At 39.1% G+C, this 22,067-nt stretch overlaps 1 non-coding gene and 1 pseudogene across 1 annotated transcript; both read left to right on the forward strand.

Annotated features, from left to right (window-relative positions):
• The first annotated feature begins 7,549 nt into the window (after window positions 1-7,549).
• LOC133053191 (U6 spliceosomal RNA) lies at window positions 7,550-7,656 on the forward strand. Its single transcript, XR_009692126.1, has one exon. It is a non-coding gene; the product is annotated as a U6 spliceosomal RNA (small nuclear RNA).
• Window positions 7,657-15,420: 7,764 nt separating this feature from the next.
• LOC133051843 (small ribosomal subunit protein eS1-like) lies at window positions 15,421-16,181 on the forward strand (annotated as a pseudogene).
• Window positions 16,182-22,067: the final 5,886 nt, after the last annotated feature.

Genomic DNA, 22,067 nt, shown 5'->3' on the forward strand with positions numbered 1-22,067 from the left:
TGAGGTATCAAAGCCCTTTACAAAAGGAAAATCTTATAAATTTGGATTCCAAGTAGGGAGAGACCTCCAGCCAAAGAGGAGATAAATTCTTGTTTTTTCCCTGCCTCCACTCTTGCTCCCAACTCTTGTCACTGCATTCAGAACCATGTGGTGTTAGGGAAAGGACTCTGTTCACGAACACAGAATGTTCAGGTTAAGGAAATACAGTTATTCTCAGCCCTTGATCACCACCTTCTATTCATCTCCTGAGGTCTTTGTTCTTGTTCCCATGGCCTGTAGTGAGGTTAGCCTGTGTTCTGAATCTCTCTGACTACATGCTGATAGTAGACATCACTAAACAATTAAGGCATGATTTCCCATTGAGCTAGACTGGTTACACAGCCGCAAATTGTTTGAGTTGAAAGTTGAGATGAAATCTATTTAATGTCTTGCATTTTCCTTGTATCAGGAAAAGGAATTAGAAACAACTATAGGAAAGCATGATCACCTGCTCACTCATTTCTTAGTAGGCTGACAGCAAAAGCATAAGGGTAGACAGTTGTGTCTATATATTCTAATGCCAGGAAACAAACGAAAAAATAGACGCAGAGTGAGGGCAGTAGAGCAGAGAGCAAAATAAGCTATTAACTAAGTGAGGGCAGTGCTTTTCTAATTCACCCAGTATTAGGAAAGACCGCTGAATAAGCGTCTATAGTATTAATCAATAGGTTATTATCCCATTTGATAAAAAGTGACCAATTAACCAAATGCAAGAAACTGCAATTATATGGCAACTCATCACCTAGAGGAAGGGATGGGTGATTACAGGCATAAAATAAAACACTACAGCATGCATAGAAAGTACTTCAATTACACTATATGTTTGTCATACAAATAATTAATATTAAAAAAAATACTGTTAAGAATGCCAGAAGCCAGGAATTCCCTGGAGGTCCAGGGGTTTAGGACTCTGTGCTTTCACTGCCGTGGGCCCAGATCTGATCCCTGGTTGGAGAACTAAGATCCCACAAGTCACACAGCCAAAAAAAAAAAAAAAAAGAATACCAGAATTCAGAAAAAAAAAGTTTCCTTTAATGTTAACCCTAAACAAACTTTACCATTTTTGATCTACAACAGCTATGTCACTAACCATCAACATCAATGGGCTCAAGATTTTTCAGACCCAGCTGCCTTTTCCAGCTCCACCAGCCTCAGTAGCCCCACAATTTCTGAAAACACACTAAGGAGAATGCTCTCTCTGCTGCTCATATCTGATAGAAGTCAAGAGCTGGACTTTGCTAGACTATCTATTAACAAATTCAGTGAAAATATTTATCTCAGCAATATTGCAAAGGACAAATATGGTACTTAAATAAAAAAAAATCAGAAACCTTAACTTCAAGACTGTCCCATTAGAAAACAACATACTAATTCAAAATACACAGTAGGCAAATAAAATATTTTTGGAATTCCTTCCTGAAAATTTCTTCATAGCGTGCCTTTGAATCAAAGAATTAAACATTGTCTCGTAATATCATAATTTATTTTTAATCTAAAAAGATAATGTCTGGTTTATTCACTTTCTGTTTTGACTATCCTTGGCTCTGAAAGACTTCTGGTAGTTTCCAAAATGTAAATTCATCTTTAAGAACAAAAGGAGTTCAAACTATATCCCTCGTGTTTGAAGATCCCCCCAAATACTTTGTGCAATAGTTGCTTCCCTGAAATGTGTTTAGTTTTCCCATGTAAAAGTATGTATTATTTATTCATTTATTCATCCACTTAGTTATTTGACAAATGTATACTGATACCTATTCTCCTGGTAGATTTCCTCTAGAGGCTGGAGATGCAGGACTAAACAAACAAACAAAAGACAAAGGTGTCTGCCTTGAAGTAGCTTATAGAAAAGTAAGGTAGATGAACAATAGACAATAAATACAGTGAATAATATATAGTAGGTGAGAAGATAATTAGTGCTACAAACAAAACAAAAGATGAAGAGGGGAAGGGGAATAGGAGCCATGAAGGCTGGGGGTAAAAAGTTGTGGTAAGGAAAAGGTGACAATTTGAGCTGAGGTTTAAAGTAGTGAGAGTCTGCCTTCTGGATATTTGGGGTAACTTCTATAGGGAGAGGAATGGAAGAACAGAACACATTTGATATGAAAGAACAACAAAATCAATGAGGATGAAATGGATCGAATAAAGGGAGAGTAAAAGGAGAAGAGGGGGCTTCCCTGGTGGCTCATTAGTAAAGAATTCGCCTGCCAATGCAGGAGACTCGGGTTTGATCCCTGATCTGAGAAGATCCCTAGGAGAAAGAAATGGCAACCCACTCTGGTATTCTTGCTGGGAAATCCCACGGACAGAGGAGCCTGGTGGGCTGCAGTCCAGGGGATTGCAAAAAAGTCAGACACCACTGAGCAACAAAACAGCAAAACAAAGGAGATGAAGGCAGAGTAGTAATCGAGGACAGATCATGTAGACTGATGTAGGTCTCTTGGCTTTTATTCTGGATAATTTGGGGAGCTATTAGAAGGTTTTGAGCAGAGGTATTACATGGAAGATCCCCTGGAGAAGGAAATGGCAACCCACTCCAGTATTCTTGGAGTGAGTGTCCTGGAGAATCCCCATGGACAGAGGAACCTGGCGGGCTACAGTCCATGGGGTCATATGGAGTTGGACATGACTGAGCGCACATGCACACACTACATGGCTTGATTTCTATCTAAAAGAATCACTCTGGGAGTTCGACTTCTAGTATGTCTAAGTAGTTCCTATTGGACCTGCCTCTCCATAGCAACTATAAACTCTGGAAAAAACTGAATGAAGAAGAAAGTGAACAAAAGTGGGAGCCGGAGGGCACATGGAGAGGTTGGCACTTAGAAGAAGAAATGGATGAGGTTGAGAGTCCCCTTTTCAGGTTTCAGCCCCAGAGCAGGCTGAATGCAGCACCATAAAGTGACTAAAACTCTGACCAAAAACTTGTAGCCTTTCCAGTTTTAAGAATTAGAGTACAAAGACTGGGCAACCATGGCCTCAGCAGCTCTGGCTGATGACTTGAATCACTTGTGTGCAGGGCAGGCTTCAAGCAGTTGAGCTAAAGGTTAAAAGAAGCAGAGAAGAAATTATGAGACTTGAACAATAGCCCAAGAGACAGACTTGATGGACGATCAAGGGGAACACCTACTTATGGATGAGAGGGAATTTCTTACTAAAGAGTTAACATTTATGCTGACATCTACAGGATAAGAAGGAGCAAACCAATGAAGGCTAGAGGGGAGGGGAGAGGGAGAAACAGAATTGCAGGCTTTGGAAACACCACGACAGGAAATTCAAAGGCAGGAAAGAGCCTGGTGTCTTCCAGGAAATGCAAGGAGGCCAAAATGTAGAATATGTTCATGGAGAAATGGGTCAATTGACACTAAAACAATAAACCCTCTAAATATGCGGTAGGGAAAAAGCATTAAAATTGATCTCTATCCTCAAGGTGCTTATAACCATGTGAGGGAGACAAACATGCTAATGGCAATGAAACAACTGAACTTCAATACTAGACAGCACACAGTTGGCCACCGTTTTGAGTTTTCCAATCATATTTGCAAGAATCATCTTATTTGGTCCTCGTAATAGTCCCGTGAGGCAGGTACTCTTATTGTTACTATGTTTATTTAACCTGGTTGTTTTCTCTCTGTCCCCACACGATAAGCCCTATGAGGGCAGAGCCAGACCTGTTCTCCTACCATTGCACTAGGCACAGCTGTGAGTTCAGAGAACCACTCAGTAAATCCTTGTTAAATGCGTACGTTTACCAGATTGGAAACTCAAAGCTTTGAGGGGACAGGACTTAAATGGTCAAGGGAACACAGCATATCCAAGATGGAATCACCTAGAATTCATGGCTCTAGTCTCCTGGGCTAATATTATAACTTGACCAATGATATTCAAATTGCTCTCCCTATTTCTTTCTCTCCATCCCTCTTTCCCCCATTTTCTCCTTCCTTTTCTCTTTCCCTCCTTCAAGTAGCAGAATGCTTTGCTTTCAAACAATTTTTTTTTCACTTGGATACGGAAACAGAGGGCTTTCCAGGTGGCGCTTGTGGTGAAAAACCCACTTGGCAGTATAGGAGACATAAGAGACATGGATTCAATCCCTGGGTTGGGAAGATCCCCTGAAGGAGGGCATGGCAACCCACTCCAGTATTCTTGCCTGGAGAATCCCATGGACAGAGGAGCCTGGCAGGCTACAGTCTATGGGGTCACAAAGAGTCGATCATGACTAAAGCAACTTAGCACACACATGGAAACAAAAACTTCAGTTATAAAGACATTATAAATTCAATGTGATAGGATTCACAGTCCTATCACATTTATCAGTCACTGACAATGATGACAGTTTTTGTGATGAACATAGAAATTAGGCATCAGGTGTTTAGATGATAGTGGCTGTCATATGACAGGTTTGCCATCCAACTTACTAAGGAATTTTGTTTTGAATGCCCAGTATTGAGAAAATCCAGATGAATCCTAAGAAGTGCAGTAGCTAAAAATAGTAACAGGTGTTAAATAGTGTGCCAGCAATCTTAGGATGCTTAAACTCGACTGATCCTGAAACATGAAAGAGGATTAGGAAAGGATGTCTTTATTTTAAATTTGAATCACTAACAACATCTATTAACGTCCATGCCATGCTGTTAATACAAAAATCTGACAAGAAGCCTTTAGCCTGCTGCAATCCTTTATACTATGATAATACTTTCATAATGCAACATGTTATGTGTAAGTTTGTCATTGCACAACTGACTATTATGCAGAAAGTGAGAACAAGCACTGATGAAATGACTGTCTTGTCTTGCATTTCATTGGATCCAATACATGTGTTCCATGATCCTCCTCTTATTTGTACAATTTTGTGTGAGTGAACCCACACAGGCTTGAAATAAAATGATGAGTGGAGACCTATAACTTCTCTAATCAGTGATATATGTCCATAAAGCTCAAACTCATAATAGAGGTGATAGGAAGAGTTATATTCTGAGATCTGCCGTCCAACATGTTCTACACTACATAAGAAAATATGTCTATGGCTTTCGGTGTGCTCAGACATGGTACATTTGAGTGAGCTTATTATGTTTACTATAGGAAATTCCATGGACAGAGGAGCCTGGTGGGCTACAGTCCATGGGGTTGCAGAAGACTCAGACCCAGCATACGTTAACAAAGAATTTAGGGTGGTTTTCTAAAATTAAATTTAATCCAAAATATTTGTACCCTTGAAGCACTTCAAGGTAGTCCAAGGGTTCTATAAAACTAAACCAGGCCCCCTGGCACTATGCTTTACCCTAAGCTACCTCCAATGTAACTGGCATGACTTTGTGGTGGAGTAGGCAGCTATCACTCACACTCATCTCACACGCTAGTAAAGTAATGCACAAAATTCTCCAAGTTAGGCTTCAGCAATATGTGAACCGTGAACTTCCAGATGTTCAAGCTGGTTTTAGAAAAGGCAGAGGAACCAGAGATCAAATTGCCAACATCTGATGGATCATCAAAAAAGCAAGAGAGTTCCAGAAAAACATCTATTTCTGCTTTATTGACTATGCCAAAGCCTTTGACTGTGTAGATCACAATAAAGTGTGGAAAATTCTGAAAGAGATGGGAATACCAGACCACCTGACCTGCCTCTTGAGAAACCTATATGCAGGTCAGGAAGCAACATTTAGAGCTGGACATGGAACAACAGACTGGTTCCAAACAGGAAAAGGAATACGTCAAGGCTGTCTATTGTCACTCTGCTTATTTAACTTATATGCAGAGTACATCATGAGAAACGCCGGGCTGGAGGAAGCACAAGCTGGAATCAAGATTGCCGGGAGAAATATCAATAATCTCAGATATGCAGACGACACCACCCTTATGGCAGAAAGTGAAGAGGAACTAAAAAGCCTCTTGATAAAAGTGAAAGAGGAGAGTGAAAAAGTTGGCTTAAAGCTCAACATTCAGAAAACTAAGATCATGGCATCTGGTCCCATCACTTCACAGCAAATAGATGGGAAGACAGTGGAAACAGTGTCAGGCTTTATTTTGGGGGGCTCCAAAATCACTGTAGATGGTGATTGCAGCCATGAAATTAAAAGACACTTACTCCTTGGAAGGAAAGTTATGACCAACCTAGATAGCATATTGAAAAGCAGAGACATTGCTTTGCCAACAAATGTTTGTCTAGTCAAGGCTATGGTTTTTCCAGTGGTCATGTATGGATGTGAGAGTTGGACTGTGAAGAAAGCTGAGCGCTGAAAAATTGATGCTTTTGAACTGTGGTGTTGGAGAAGACTCTTGAGAGTCCCTTGGACTGCAAGGAGATCCAACCAGTCCATCCTGAAGGAGATAAGTCCTGGGTGTTCATTGGAAGGACTGATGCTGAAGCTGAAACTCCAATACTTTGGCCACCTGATGTGAAGAGTTGACTCATTGGAAAAGACCCTGATGCTGGGAGGGATTGGGGGCAGGAGGAGAAGGGGGTGACAGAGGATGAGTTGACTGGATGCCATCACCAACTCGATGGACATGAGTTTGAGTAAACTCTGGGAGTTGGTGATGGACAGGGAGGCCTGGCGTACTGCAATTCATGGGGTTGCAAAGAGTTGGACATGACTGAGAGACAGAACTGAGCTGAACTGAGGCAGCTATGGCCTGGCCAGCCCTGGCAATGAGGTATTGTGGGAATTTTCCTCCAGTGTTCCAGATATGGATGTGCATTTTGCCAACCATCTCATGCACAGCCCCTGGAAAAAAAAAACAATAGTCTTTTGCTTTCCAGTTTAAATGCATTGCTCTGTTCATCAAAATTTAGTTGGGGACCTGAGGGAATATTTGAATTTTTATAGTGTTGTTAATATTCTTTGCCTTCTAGTTAGCCTATCATCAATCTGTAAGGAGAGATTCTGGAATGTTGAGTTGAAAGCTATGTGATTAAAGTAGGTCATTTAGTTTCATTAACTTAATAACTGAATAAATAATTTCTCAGAAATATCTGTCACCAAGGCTTATTTGTCTTTATATAAATATTTTTTTCAATGAAATTGAGTGTTTTTTTATGCTCATGTAAATGTACTCTTGTGAAAATTTACAAGAAAAGGGCATTGAACCTATTTTGTGGGGAAGGATAAATGTGTGAGAGAGACAGACGAGGGAGTTGGACTCTGATTAGGTGGTTTGCCTTTTCCAGCCTTAACAGATCTGAGGTAGAAGATTTCTCTTAGTTATGACAGTTCACAGTGCAGTAATTCTCAGAGTCAGTGTGGGAATGGAGCCATATCAAATTCTGAAGGGCCTTGTGTATAGCTTGAAAATCTGGGAACTTTAATATGAGTGCTTTCTCGTAGCTTCTCAGCCTACTGATATCCTACTGAGTTTTTTGGGAGTGCCTCCATAAGACATCTCAGACCTTTATTATATCTTATTCATCAACCATTCATCCCTTCTCTGAACTTCTACAGAAGTTATAGGGCCCATACTACTTAACCTAGCTTAATAAGTAGACCGAAAGGTATGACTCAAAAACGTGTACTTCGTGCTCACTTCGGCAGCACATATGCTAAAATTGGAACGATACAGAGAAGATTAGCATGGCCCCTGCACATGGATGACACACAAATTCGTGAAGCGTTCCATATTTTTTAGATGCCCATCAGCAGATGAATGGATAAGGAAGCTGTGGTACATATACACCATGGAATATTACTCAGCTGTTAAAAAGAATTCATTTGAATAAGTCCTAATGAGATGGATGAAACTGGAGCCCCTTATACAGAGTGAAGTAAGCCAGAAAGATAAAGAACATTACAGCATACTAACACATATATATGGAATTTAGAAAGATGGTAACTATAACCGTATATGCAAAACAGAAAAAGAGACACAGAAATACAGAACTGACTTTTGAACTCTGTGGGAGAATGTGAGGGTGGGATATTTCAAAAGAACAGCATGTATATTATCTATGGTGAAACAGATCACCAGCCCAGGTGGGATGCAGGAGACAAGTGCTCGGGCCTGGTGCACTGGGAAGACCCAGAGGAATCGGGTGGAGAGGGAGGTGGGAGGGGGGATCGGGATGGGGAATACGTGTAAATCTATGGCTGATTCATATCAATGTATGACAAAACCCACTGAAATGTTGTGAAGTAATTAGCCTCCAACTAATAAAAAATAAATAAATTAATTAAAAACAAAACAAAACAAAACAAAAAACGTGTACTTCATCAGGAGTTCAAAGACATAGATTTTGGTTTGTGCCCATGTGCCCCACTGGGCAAGCAACTCACTTATTTTGATTCCTGTCTATTAAAGGGGTATAGTAGTAATAATTCTACCTTCCTCATAGGGCTGTAATGACGGTCAAATAAGATGATTCTTGTTCAGTCACTAAGTTGTATCCAACTCTTTGTGATCCCCACAGGACTGTAGCCTGCCAGGCTCCTCTGTCCACAGGATTTCCCAGGCAAGAATACAGGAGTGGGTTGTCATTTTCTTCTCCAGGGGATCTTCTTGACCCAGGGATTGAACCCATGTCTCTTTCATTGGCAGGCAGATTCTTTACCACTGAGCCACATGGGAAGCCCAAATAAGATGATTCTTACAAATGTTTTATTTATTTTTTTTTTTGAAACCCAAAGCATTGAGCAACTACATGCTCATATTGAAATTTAGTTGTTTCATTGACATCAGCAGTTTTGTCTCTCTGATATGGTCATAAGCACCTTGAGGATACAGATCAAATTTGACGTTTTTTTTTTTTTTTTTATTCCTTAGAGTGCTGCACATATAGTAAATATTTAGAGCAGTTATTGTTTTTGTAATTATCATTTACATTTACATAGTGTTTCATTGTGGCTAAAGCATTTTCACATACATCATATCCATTTTTATATGCCAGCAGGCTGAGATTCTGGGAGACACAGTGACTTTTCCAAGGCCACACAGTTAGTGTATTACACAAGTCTGCATGCTTGCAGTCTGTAGCTCTTTTCACTCTGTGATGAGATCTTTTGCAGTCTGGGCGCTATCAAAAAGGTACTTTGGTCCATCAGTTCATGCAGTTCTGGTTATAGAAGAGATTTGACTTTGTAAACCATGGAAGTCTACTGGGAGTGACATTATTGATTCTCTACAGCTGACTGCACCTGTGCCTTTGACTGCTTTATTTTCTCTCTCAGTATACCAGTGAGTGTAGTTAGAGTATGGCATGTACCCAGAGTGATGTCTGGTTTGGGATGTTTCCATTTCAATGAAGCCAGTTCTTAATTTTTGAGATGGTGAATTTTCCAGGGTCTCTGTTGGGCTGGTCTTTTCCATTTCTGCTAAGGCCCACTTTTTGTACATGTCACTGTGAGCTAGAATTCTGATCAGAAGGTTAGCAAGCAAGGAGAAGTGAAGGTGACCAATTTCAGTCCTAAAATGTGATCCTTTTTCACCACTCTGGACAAAGTGTTTTAGAGAAGAGGTTGAAGTTATTGGACAGGCACTCATTTAAAAATTATCTGGGCATTTTCCCCCTCCTGGGCCTAATTTAGTATTGATGGGTCCTAATTTAGTACTGACTGTGTCATCCAAATTAATCCCAAACAAATGTAAACAGTCAATGAAAAAACATTGTATTCTGATTATTATAATTAAAACCTGAATTTAAGTCAAAATGTGCTCTTTAAATGACCCTAGAGTTTGACTAGGAATGATGATAATGGTGAGGCAGTGGGCTACTGACAAGACCTTCACAAAATTCTCATCAATTTCTATAATGTTTTTGACATTTCATCAAAGCTCGGGAGGAAATGGAGCAATTATTTATTTGACTTTAAAAATCACAGGGTGTCAGAATGCACTCAAGGGACTTCAAATGAAATGCTTTGAAAAAGAAGAACTGCAGTGGGTGCATCACAACTGAAATTAGAGCAAGTGTCAATATGTCAGTGGCAAAGTGACAGGTCTTGCACAAGGCACTGAAGGTTAATGAGAGATGTTTAATTTGGCCAGAGTTACCAGAAAACTTCCAAGATGTGAGCTCATCTTAGAAAAGGGCGATTTATGGCAAAGGATCTAGAGGAAGCAGATGTAGCTTTTAAGCAGCAGATTTCTATCATAATATAAGAGTACTGTTGTATTAGTATTAGTGTAAGTGTTAGTAATGATAATAATACAGCTACCATTTGTTTGATGCATACTATGTGCCGGGCCCTGTACACTAAAGCATGGACCCATGTGACCTGATTTGTCCTCACTCAACCTTATGTTGCTCCATTTACATCTGAGCGAGCAAAGGCTTAGGGAGTGAAAAGCTGGGATTTGAACCTGTGTCTGTCACAGTGTGGAGCCCAGTTTTCTAATCCTTTATCAATGACATGGGTCTTGTGTCAGATCTAACATTTTCTGTACGGTTATGTGACCTTAGAGAAGGTACTTTCCCTCTCTGGAAATATCTCCATCCGTAAAATGAGGGAACTTAACTGTGGGTTTTCTCATCTCTAGTCTTTTAAGAATGAATGGGTGCATGAGACAAGTGCTCGGGCCTGGTGCACTGGGAAGACCCAGAGGGATCGGGTAGAGAGGGAGGTGGGAGGGGGGATTGGGATGGGGAATACATGTAAATCCATGGCTGATTCATGTCAATGTATGACAAAACCCACTACAATATTGTAAAGTAATTAGCCTCCAACTAATAAAGATAAATGAAAAAAAAAAGAATGAATGGGTACATGACCTTGGGATAGGGTGAAGTGTTGTGGAGGAGTAGGGGGCAGGAACTGGTAAGAAAAAGGTATGCAGCTGAAACAGCAACTGAGAGCTTGGCTGGGCACTCTTGCTCTGTGCTGCAAGACTAGTTTGTACTTTTATCAACAGCCTTTGTTATTCTGGGCTTCAGACAGGCCTAGAGGGAGGGAGAAGAGTAACTGGACATGAAGAAAGAAGGTTCTCATTTGGCATTTCCTCTTATTATCACACTAGTCTCTGGAGGTGAGCACATCCCAGTGGCCTGAGTCTGAACACATGGAAACAAAATGAAAGCCCTACACTGAAAGTCAAGAAAGTGGCAGTTGAAAAATGCTGATGTGAAGGCAAAAATTTTTTTTTGTTTCGTTTCTTCCAGCCATTAACAAATTCTTAATATAAGTAATTTAAATGTAATGTATACTGTTTTTAATATTTAATTTTATAGAAAATTAGATATATGTATACATAAAAAATGAAATTTAAAAGTATCCACAATCCCACTGCTTAGAGAACAGCTCTTGATATTTTCATGTATATTGTGACAGACTCCAGATTTTAAAAAACCAACTGGGCTATTACCAGAGTGTTTCATAATCTGCTTTCCATATGTGCTCCACTCCATCCAAAAGTTTCCATACTTTTATAATCATCTTCATAACTGTTTTCTAGGGCCTTGAGTACCATAGAAATAAATACTATTACTATACCTTATGTTCTTAATATTACAGTCTGCAATACTTGTTACCTACACAGATATCTTTTACTACAGGATATTTTTGTATGGTGGATTCTAAAGACATGTACACGACATGTTCTGAGGCATTTTCCTTTCTCATTCAAATATTTCCAGAATGTTTCTCTATTTCTCATCACCTTTGGGCAGGAGTGGGGTGGGGTGGGGGAACCAATCCTGTTATTCAGATTGCTATTTTAAAAAAAAAATAAAGGTGATTATTTGATATTAGTAACCTAAACTGAGAATGGGAAAGATAATATGGGTAATTCTGTACTATCATTCCCTGACCCATGACTGGTAGCACATTGTTTAGTCACCAATTGTCTTTGCTGATAATACTTTTAATCAGTTACTGGCTGATTATGTAGTTTTATTTCTCACTATATCTGTAAAAAGAAAATTTTTCAAGAACCAACTCCAAAATATACTATTTTTTTTCCTTTATCTCAATTTGCCTTTTATCCTGAGAGATTTTTAGAAGAGTAAATTGGTGTTATTTTGTGTAACCATTTGTTCTCTGAGGTGGATCTCTTTAATTTTTAAGGATGATTTTGGTCTTCTCAAGGTCAGGCCAATTTTAAAATAGAATTTTCCTGAATATTATATTTTAGTGTTCTGAGAGAGGCAGTTTTCACACTCCTGAGGGACAAAGATTTCTGAAAACCTTTTTGATGGAAACTATGGTTCATAATGATCAAAGTCTCCTCCCAACCTGTTACTTTCTTTGAAAAGCTTAAAAGCACGTTGTTCCTCCCCTGAGTATATCCCCTAGCGAAATTCTTGCACATCTGCACAGAAGACATGTACCAGAATACTCGTTATGAGTCATGGCAAAAATTGTATCTTAACTGTTCTATCAATGGGAGAACAGTTAAATATTATAGATTTTTATATGCTACCTGCATTAGCATGAGTGAATTTCAAAATACCCCAATATAAAATGTTTTTGGTGTTAAAAAAATAGTCGAGGAAAAAACTGCTGTATGATAAATACGGCAGAATATAATTTATACAAAGTTTAAAACTATGTATAACATTTCTGTTTAGACAAGCTAAGTTATGCTACTTTAACAAACACTCTGAAATCTCAGTGACTTTGATCCATGATACATCCAGCACAGATTATCTGGGGCCTCTGTTCATGAGTAATTCAGAGTCCCAGGCTGATATAAACTTCATTTTATCACATGCTTCACTGATCACTTTACCAGTGGGAAGCAGATAAAGTGACTTGCATGGTAGTTCTTAAAGCTTCTCCCTGGAAGGGGCACATTTCCTTTTCACTCATATTTCATTGTCCAAAGAAAGTCACATAGTCACACTGAACTTTAAAGGACTGGGAAGCATAATCTTACTATGTGAGTGTAAGATCACCCCAAGTATTTGGTTGTTGTTGTTTAGTTGTTAAGTCATGTCTGACTCTTTGCAACCCCATGAACTGCAGCACACAAGGCTTCCCTGTCCTTCACTATCTCCCAGAGTTTGCTAAATTCATGTCCATTGAGTTGGTGATGCCTTCCATCCATCTCATCCTCTGTCATCCCTTCTCTTCCTGCCCTCAATCTTTTCCCAGTAATGAGTCGGCTGTTCGTATCAGGTGGCCAAAGTACTGGAGTTTCAGCTTCAGCATCAGTCCTTCCAGAGAATATTCAGTGTGGATTTCCTTTAGGATTGTGTTTGGTAGATAACTGTAGTAACTACCAGACTAAACAGTACTCTGTAGTGCAGATGGATATATGCAAGTATGGTAAAAGTACACAGTTTTGAATGGAAATACTGAACACTAAATTCAGATTAGTGATACCTCTGTGGATGAGAGGAAGAAGAGAGTGGGATGGGATGAGAAAGCTGAATAACTGATATCTGCCTCTTCAGTTAACTCTCTTCTCCACTCTCTGTTCTCTGCCAGGGAAGGCTGACATGTATCAACTGCATAAATGGGTTCTCCATGTTCTGTGGCTTCAGGAAGGATTTGGACAATGGGGAAACCACTGGGAATTCAGAAAGAGGGTGGAAAGTATTCTTCTGGCTCCCTCTCTGTGAGGTCACCTCAGACTGCCTATGTTTGACCAGAGGTCTCTGCTACACTCAGAAAGGCCAATTCTACATGATATTCTTTGGATTCCAGGCATATCTCCTTTTCTTATCCCTTTGGGTCTAAGGATGGTAACAGCTTTGTTGCTACTAATCCCAAATTTCTGCACTGTTTTTTTGTAGCTCTCTCATACCCACACCTTTGTAAATAGTCATTTTTCTATCAAAATCTCTTGGAATGATCTCATATTGAGTGTGTCACTATGTTTCTTGTTGGGACCCAGATGGATACATAAAGATAAACAGGAGGTTTTATTTATATCTCCAATGTTTATTTCATATGCTGAGTTGTTGGCACATAGGTGTTCATTATAATAGTGTCTATGCTTTTGGGTTAAAGACCTAAATGTAAGACTGGATACTATAAAACTCCTAGAGAAAAACATAGAATACCCTTTGACATAAATTGCGGCAATATTTTTTGGAACCGTCTCCTAGAGTAATGGAAATAAAAACAAAAATAAACAAATGGGGCCTAATTAAACTCAAAAGCTTTTGCACAGCAAAGGAAACTATAAACAAAATGAAAAGATAACCTACAGAATGGAAGAAAATATTTGCAAACTGTGCAACCAACAAGGAATTAATTTTGAAAATATGCAAACAGCTCAATATAAAAAATAAGCAGACAACCCAATCAAAAACTGGGCAGAGGATCTAAATAGACATTTATCCAAAGAAGACATGCAGATGGCCAACAGGCACATGAAAAGATGCTCAACATTGCTAATTGTTAGAAAAATACAAATCAAAACTACAATGAGGTTATTACCTCATTCCTGTCAAAATAGCCATCATCAAGAAGTCTATATAAAATATTTCATAGTTAAATAACTGCAAAAATTCTGTCGAAGCATACCACAAACATCACACACAATACCCACCCCTCAAAAACCTTTAAAATTCTATTCTTTAAACCTATTCTATTGACAGTTTCTAAATATAGAATGGTGATTAAAGTTGCTTTTTGTTCCTTTTTCCTTTTTGATTCTGTTTCATAAAAATAAAGCAAAATAAATAAACAATAAACAGTAGAAGTTCTGTTAGCTGACCTCTGATTGGTTTCTGGGTCCTCTATAATGCATGTTATACTTGTAGCACATGTAAAGCTCATGGCTGGTAGGCATCTCCTTGTGTGCTTATGTGGTCCTTTTCCTACTGGTTGAGGTGTATGCTAATCAAGAATCATTTGTATATTTGAAAATGTTTTTATATGCTAATTACACTTGATATAATAACAATTCAATTAAATGTCAAAGAAACCAATGTGATATAACTATAAAAATAAAGCTTTCTTTCATGTAGGAATGCTCAGATAAAAGCCTTGGGAAAACACAATAAAGGTGAGCTCTAAAATAAATCTGTATTAATCTGGAGTGAGCAAGAAAATTAAAAATTTGTAAAAATATTATAAAAATTAGAAGGCCTCTCTCAGATTGTTTGTTGCTTTTTAAGTTATTGCTCCAATGCAAGTAAAATGTAACTAGAAATAATAATAACATAGAAGTGTAACTAGAAGTAAAATGTAACTAGTATTCACTGTTAGTATGCATTTCATAAGGATGAGGAACAGAACTCTGGATACATCTCAAGAGAAGACCTTGACTTCACCTTACAGGACTAGTTAAGGAACATACACTTTCATGTTTTATGTTAAAAATATGGAAAAGAACTACACAACTCTAATGAAAGGAATCAAAGCTCTAAGTAAATGGAGATGTTCCATATGCATGGATAGGAAGAATCAGTATTTTCAAGATGTCACTTCTTTCCAATTAATTTTATATATTCAATTCAGTCCCAATTAAAATCCCAGGAAAGCCCTTTCGGCTCTGAGTGGCACCATGGTGGTCGGCAAGAACCAGCACCTTGTGAAAGAAGGCAAAAAGGGAGCCAAGAAGAAAGTCGTTGACCCATTTTCTAAAAAAGATTGGTATGATGTGAAAACATCAGCTATGTTCAATATAAGGAATATTGGGAAAACACTGGGTATGAAAACTCAAGGAACCAAAATCGCATCTGATGGCCTCAAAGGTCATGCTTTGGAAGTGACTCTTGCTGATCTGCAGAATGATGAAGTAGCATTTAGAAAATTCAAGCTAATTACTGAGGATGTTCAGGGCAAAAACTGCCTGACTAATTTTCATGGTATGGATCTTACCCGTGACAAAATATGCTCCATGGTCAAAAAATGGCAGACCATGATTGAAGCTCACATTGATATCAAGACTACCAATGGCTACTCTGTGTGGGTTTTACTAAAAAACGCAGTGGGTTTTACTAAAAAACGCAACAATCAGATTCAGAAGACCTCTTATGCTCAGCACCAGCAGACAAATGACTTGAAAGAGGTGGTCAATAAACTGATTCCAGATAGTATTGGAAAAGACATAGAACAGGCTTGCCAATCTATTTATCCACTCCATGATGTCTTCGTTAGAAAAGCAAAAATGCTGAAGAAGTCCAAATTTGAATTGGGAAAACTCATGGAGCTACATGGTGAAGGTAGTAGTTCTGGAGAAGCTACTGGGAACAAGACAGGTGTTGAACAAGACAAGCTGAATGAGCTGATGGATACGAGCCACCAGTCCAAGAATCTGTTTAAAATGCAGACTTTTAATGGTGACAAATAAAAGATCTTATTTGTGGTAAAAAAAAAAAAAAAACCCAGGAAATTATTTTGTGGACATTGACAAACTGACTCTACAGTTTTTAAGTAAAAGCAATAACCATGGATAGCTAACACAACGCAATCCTCAAGGAGAAGACAAAGTTGGATTGATACTACCCAACTTCAAGACTTACAATAAAGCCACAGTAATTAAGACAGTGTGGTTTTAGTGAAAGAATAGAAAAATTATCAATGGAATAGAATAGAGAGCCCAGAAATAGACCCAATTAAACAGACCCAATTAACAAAGGAACAAAGACAATATAATGGAGAGAAAATAGTCTTTTCAATGAAAAGTGATAGAACGACTGGACACTGACATGCCAAGAAAAAAAAAAAAAGAATCTAGACACAGATCTTTCTCAAAAATTAACTCAAAATAGATCACCTACCTAAGCATAAGATGCAGGATTACAAAATTAATAGAATATAACATAGAAAATGTAGATGACCTTGGGTATAACAATGACTTTTTATATACCATTCCAAAGGCATGATCCATGATAGAAATAATTGATAACTTGAACATCATTAAAATTATAAACTTCTGTTCTGCAAAAAATACTGTCAAGAGAATGAGAAGACAATGCACAGACTGGCAGAAGATATTTGCAAAAGATATCTGATAAAGGACTGTAGCTCAAAATATATAAAGAGCTCTTAAAACTTAACAGTAAGAAAGCAACAACCCAATTAAAAAATGGACAAGAGACCTGAAGAGACACCTCATGAAAGAAGATATATACATGATGAATGAATATAGGAAAAGATGCTCAACAACATATATCATCAGGAAACTTCAAATTAAAACCACAATGAGATATTGCTACACAAGTATTGTTGTAGTTGTCCAGTTGCTAAGTCATGTCCTACTCTTTGCCACCCCGTGGACTGCAGCACACGAGGCTCTCTGTCCTCTACTATCTCCCAGAGTTTGCTCAAATTCATGCCCGTTGAGTCAGTGATGCTGTTTAACCATCTCATTCTCTGCTGCCCCCTTCTCCTTTTGCCTTCAATCTTTCCCAGTATCAGGGTCTTTTCCAATGAATCAGCTGTTTGCATCAGGTGGCCAAAGTATCGGAGCTTCAGCTTCAGCATCAGTCCTTCTAATAAATATTCAGGGTTGATTTCCTTTCGGATTGACAGGTTTCATCTCCTTGCAGTCCAAGGGACTCTTAAGAGTCTTTTCCAGCTCCTCAGTTTGAAGGTATCAATTCTTCGGTGCTCAGCCTATTTTATTGTCCAACTCTTACATCCACACATGACCACTGGAAAAACCATAGCTTTGGCTCTATGGACCCTTGTTTGCAAAGTAATGTATCTGCTTTTCAATATGCTGTCTCATAGCTTTTCTTCCAAGGAGCAAGCGTTTTTTAATTTCATGGCTGCAGTCACCTGTGCAGTGATTTTGGATCCCAAGAAAATAAAATCTGTCACTGCTTCCACATTTTCCCCTTCTATTTGCCATAAAGTGATAGAAACAAATGCCATGTTCTTGGTTTTTTGAATGTTGAGTTTCAAGCCAGCTTTTTCACTCTCCTCTTTCAACCTCATCAGGAAGCTCTAGGTCTGCTTAACTTTCTGCCATTAGAGTGGTATCATTTACATATCTGAGGTTGTTGGTATTTCTCCTGGTAATCTTGATTCTAGCTTGTGTTTCATCCAGCCTGGCATTTTGCATGATGCACTCTGCATATAAGTTAAATAAGCAGGGTGACAGTATACAGCCTTGTCATACTCCTTTCCCAATTTTGAACCAGTCTGTTGTTCCATTTCCAGTTCTAACTTGCTTCTTGACTTGCATACAGGTCTCAGGGGACAGGTAAGGTGGTCTGGTATTCCCATCTCTTTAAGAATTTTCCACAGTTTGTTGTTATCCACACAGTCCAGGTTTAAATATATTCAATTAAGCAGAAGTAGATGTTTTTCTGGAATTCCCTTGCTTTCTCCATGATTCAACAGGTATTGGAAATTTGATCTCTGGCTCCTCTGCCTTTTCTAAACCCAGCTTGTACATCTGAAAGTTCTAGGTTCATGTACTGTTGAAGCTTAGCTTGAAGGATTTTGAGCATTACCTTGTCGGTATGTGAAATGAGTACAATTGTCTGGTAGTTTGAACATTCTTTGGTATTGCTCTTCTTTGGGATTTAAATGAAAAGTGATCTTTTCCAGTCCTGTGGCCTCTGCTGAGTTTTCCAATTTGGCTGGCATATTGAGTGCAGCACTTTAACAACATCATCTTTTAGGATTTTAAATAACTCAGCTGGAATTCCATCACATCCACTAGCTTTGTTCATAGTTATGCTTCCTAAGGCCCACTTGATTTCACACTCCAGGATGTCTGGCTCTAGGTGAGTGATCACACCATCATAGTTATCTGGGTCATTAAGGCCTTTTTTGTATGGTTCTTCTGTGTTTTCTTGCCAACTCTTCTTAATCTCTTCTGCTTCTGTTAGGCCCTTACCATTTCTGTCCTTTATTGTGCCCATCCTTGCATGAAATGTTCCCTTGATATCTCTAATTTTCTTGAAGAGATCTCTAGTCTTTCTGATTCTATTGTTTTCTTCAATTCCTTTGCTCTGTTCACTTAAGAAGGATCTCCTTGCTAGTCTTTGGAACTCTGTGTTCAGTTGGGCATATCTTTCCCTTTCTCCCTTGCCTTTTGCTTCTCTTCTTTCTTCAGCTATTTGTAAAGCCTCCTCAGACAACCTCTTTGCCTTCTTGCATTTCTTCTTCTTTGGGATGGTTTTGGTCACTGCCTCCTGTATAGTGTCATGAACCTCCATCCCTAATTCTCCAGGCACTCTGTCTACCAGATTGAATCCCTTGAGTCTATTTGTCACCTCCACTGTATAATTACAAGGGATTTCATTTAGGTCATACTTGAGGCCCCATGGAAAAGAAGTGCAAAAAGGCAAAATTGTTGTCTGAGGAGGCCTTACAAATTGCTGTGAAAAGAAGAGAAGCCAAAAGCAAAGGAGAAAAGGAAAGATATTCCCATTTGAATGCAGAGTTCCAAAGAATAGCCAGGAGAGATAAGAAAGCCTTCCTCGGAGATCAATCCAAAGAAATAGAGGAAAACAACAGAATGGGAAAGACTAGAGATCTCTTCAAGAAACTTAGAGACACCAAGGGAACATTTCATGCAAAGATGGGCTCAATAAAGGACAGAAATGGTAGGGACCTAACAGAAGCAGAAGATATTAAGAAGAGGTGGCAAGAATACACAGAAGAACTGTACAAAAAAGATCTTCATGACCCAGATAATCACAATGGTGTGATCACTCACCTGGAGCCAGACATCCTGGAATATGAAGTCAAGTGGGCCTTAGGAAGCATCACTATGAACAAAGCTAATGGATGTGATGGAATTCCTGTTGAGCTATTTCAAATCCTGAAAGATGATGCTGTGAAAGTGCTGCACTCAATATGCCAGCAAATTTGGAAAACTCAGCAGTGGCCACAAGACTGGAAAAGGTCAGTTTTCATTCCAATCCCTAAGAAAGGCAATCCTAAAGAATGCTCAAACTACCGCACAATTGCACTCATCTCACATGCTAGTAAAGTAATGCTTAAAATTCTCCAAGCCAGGCTTCAGCAATACATGAACCGAGAACTTCCAGATGTTCAAGCTGATTTTAGAAAAGGCAGAGGAACCAGAGATCAAATTACCAATATCTACTTGATCATCGAAAAAGCAAGAGAGTTCCAGAAAAACATCTATTTCTGCTTTATTGACTACACCAAAGCCTTTGACTGTGTGGATCACAATAAACTGTGGAAAATTCTGAAGGAAATGGGAATACCAGACCACCTAACCTGACTCTTGAGAAACCTATATGCAGGTCAGGAAGCAACAGTTAGAACTGGACATGGAACAACAGACTGGTTCCAAATAGGAAAAGGAGTACGTCAAGTACATCAAGTATATCGTCACCCTGCTTATTTAACTTATATGCAGAGTACATCATGAGAAACGCTGAGCTGGAGGAAGCACAAGCTGGAATCAAGATTGCTGGGAGAAATATCAATAACCTCAGATGTGCAGATGACACCACCCTTATAGCAGAAAGTGAAGAGGAACTAAAAAGCCTCTTGATGAAAGTGAAAGAGGAGAGTGAAAAAGTTGGCTTAAAGCTCAACATTCAGAAAACTAAGATCATGGCATCTGGTCCCATCACCTCATGGGAAATAGATGGGGAGACAGTGGAAACAGTGTCAGACTTTATTTTTGGGGGCTCCAAAATCACTGCAGATGGTGATTGCAGCCATGAAATCAAAAGACGCTTACTCCTTGGAAGGAAAGTTATGACCAACCTAGACAGCATATTAAAAAGCAGAGGCATTACTTTGCCAACAAAGGTCCGTCTAGTCAAGGCTATGATTTTTCCAGTGGTCATGTATGGATGTGAGAGTTGGACTGTGAAGAAAGCTGAGCGCAGAAGAATTGATGCTTTTGAACTGTGGTGTTGGAGAAGACTCTTGAGAGTCCCTTGGACTGCAAGGAGATCCAACCAGTCCATCCTGAAGGAGATCAGTCCTGGGTGTTCATTGGAAGGACTGATGCTGAAGCTGAAACTCCAATACTTTGGCCACCTGATGAGAAGAGTTGACTCATTGGAAAAGACCCTGATGCTGGGAGGGATTGGGGGCAGGAGGAGAAGGGGGCGACAGAGAATGAGATGGCTGGATGGCATCACCGACTCGATGTACATGAGTTTGAGTAAACTCCGGTAGTTTGTGATGGACAGGGAGGCCTGGCATGCTGCGATTCATGGGGTTGCAAAGAGTCGGACACAACTGACCAACTGAACTGAACTGAACTGAGTGGTCTAGTGCTTTCCCCTACCTTCTTCAATTTAAGTCTGAATTTTGCATTAAGCAACTGATGATCTGAGCCACAGTCAGCTCAGGTCTTGTTTTTGCTGACTGTTTAGAGCTTCTCCTTCTTCGGCTGCGAAGAACATAATCAATCTGATTATGTTTTGGTGTTGACCATCTGGTGATGTCCATGTGTAGAGTCATTTTTTGTGTTGTTGGAAAACGGTGTTTGCTATGGCCAGCATGTTCTTTTGACAAAACTCTGTTAGCCTTTGCCCCACTTCATTTTGTATTCCAAGGTCAAAGTTGCCTGTTTCTTCTGGTATCTTTTTTAAAAAATTAATTTATTTTTTAATTGAAGCATAATTGCTTTACAGAATTTTGTTGTTCTGTCAAAACCTCAACATTACTCAGCCATAGGTACACATATATCCTCTCCCTTTTGAACCTCCCTCCCATCTCCTTCCCCATCCCATCCCTCTAGGTTGATACAGAGCCCCTGTTTGAGTTTCCTGAGCCAGACAGCAAATTCCCATTGGCTATCTGTTTTATTTATGATAATGTAAGTTTCCATGTTACTCTTTTCATACATCTCACCCTCTTCTCCCCTCTCCCCATGTCCATAAGTCTGTTCTGTCTGTCTGTTTCTCCATTGTTGCCCTGCAAATAAATTCTTTGGTACCATCTTTCTTGATTCCATATATATGCATTAGTATATGATATTTATCTTTCTCTTTCTGACTTACTTCACTCTGTAATAGGCTCTAGGTTCATCCACCTCATTAGAACTGACCCAAACATGTTCCTTTTTATGGCTGAGTAATATTCCATTGTGTATATGTACCACAGCTTCTTTATCCATGCATCTGTCGATGGACATCTAGGTTGCTTCCATGTTCTAGCTACTGTAAATAGCGCTGCAATGAACACTGGGGTACATGTGTCTTTTTTCATTTTAGTTTCTTCTGGGTATTATGCCTAGGACTGGGATTGCTGAGT

Source organism: Dama dama, chromosome X, assembly GCF_033118175.1.
Source record: "Dama dama isolate Ldn47 chromosome X, ASM3311817v1, whole genome shotgun sequence".
In the NCBI taxonomy this organism is placed as follows: Eukaryota; Metazoa; Chordata; class Mammalia; order Artiodactyla; family Cervidae; genus Dama; species Dama dama.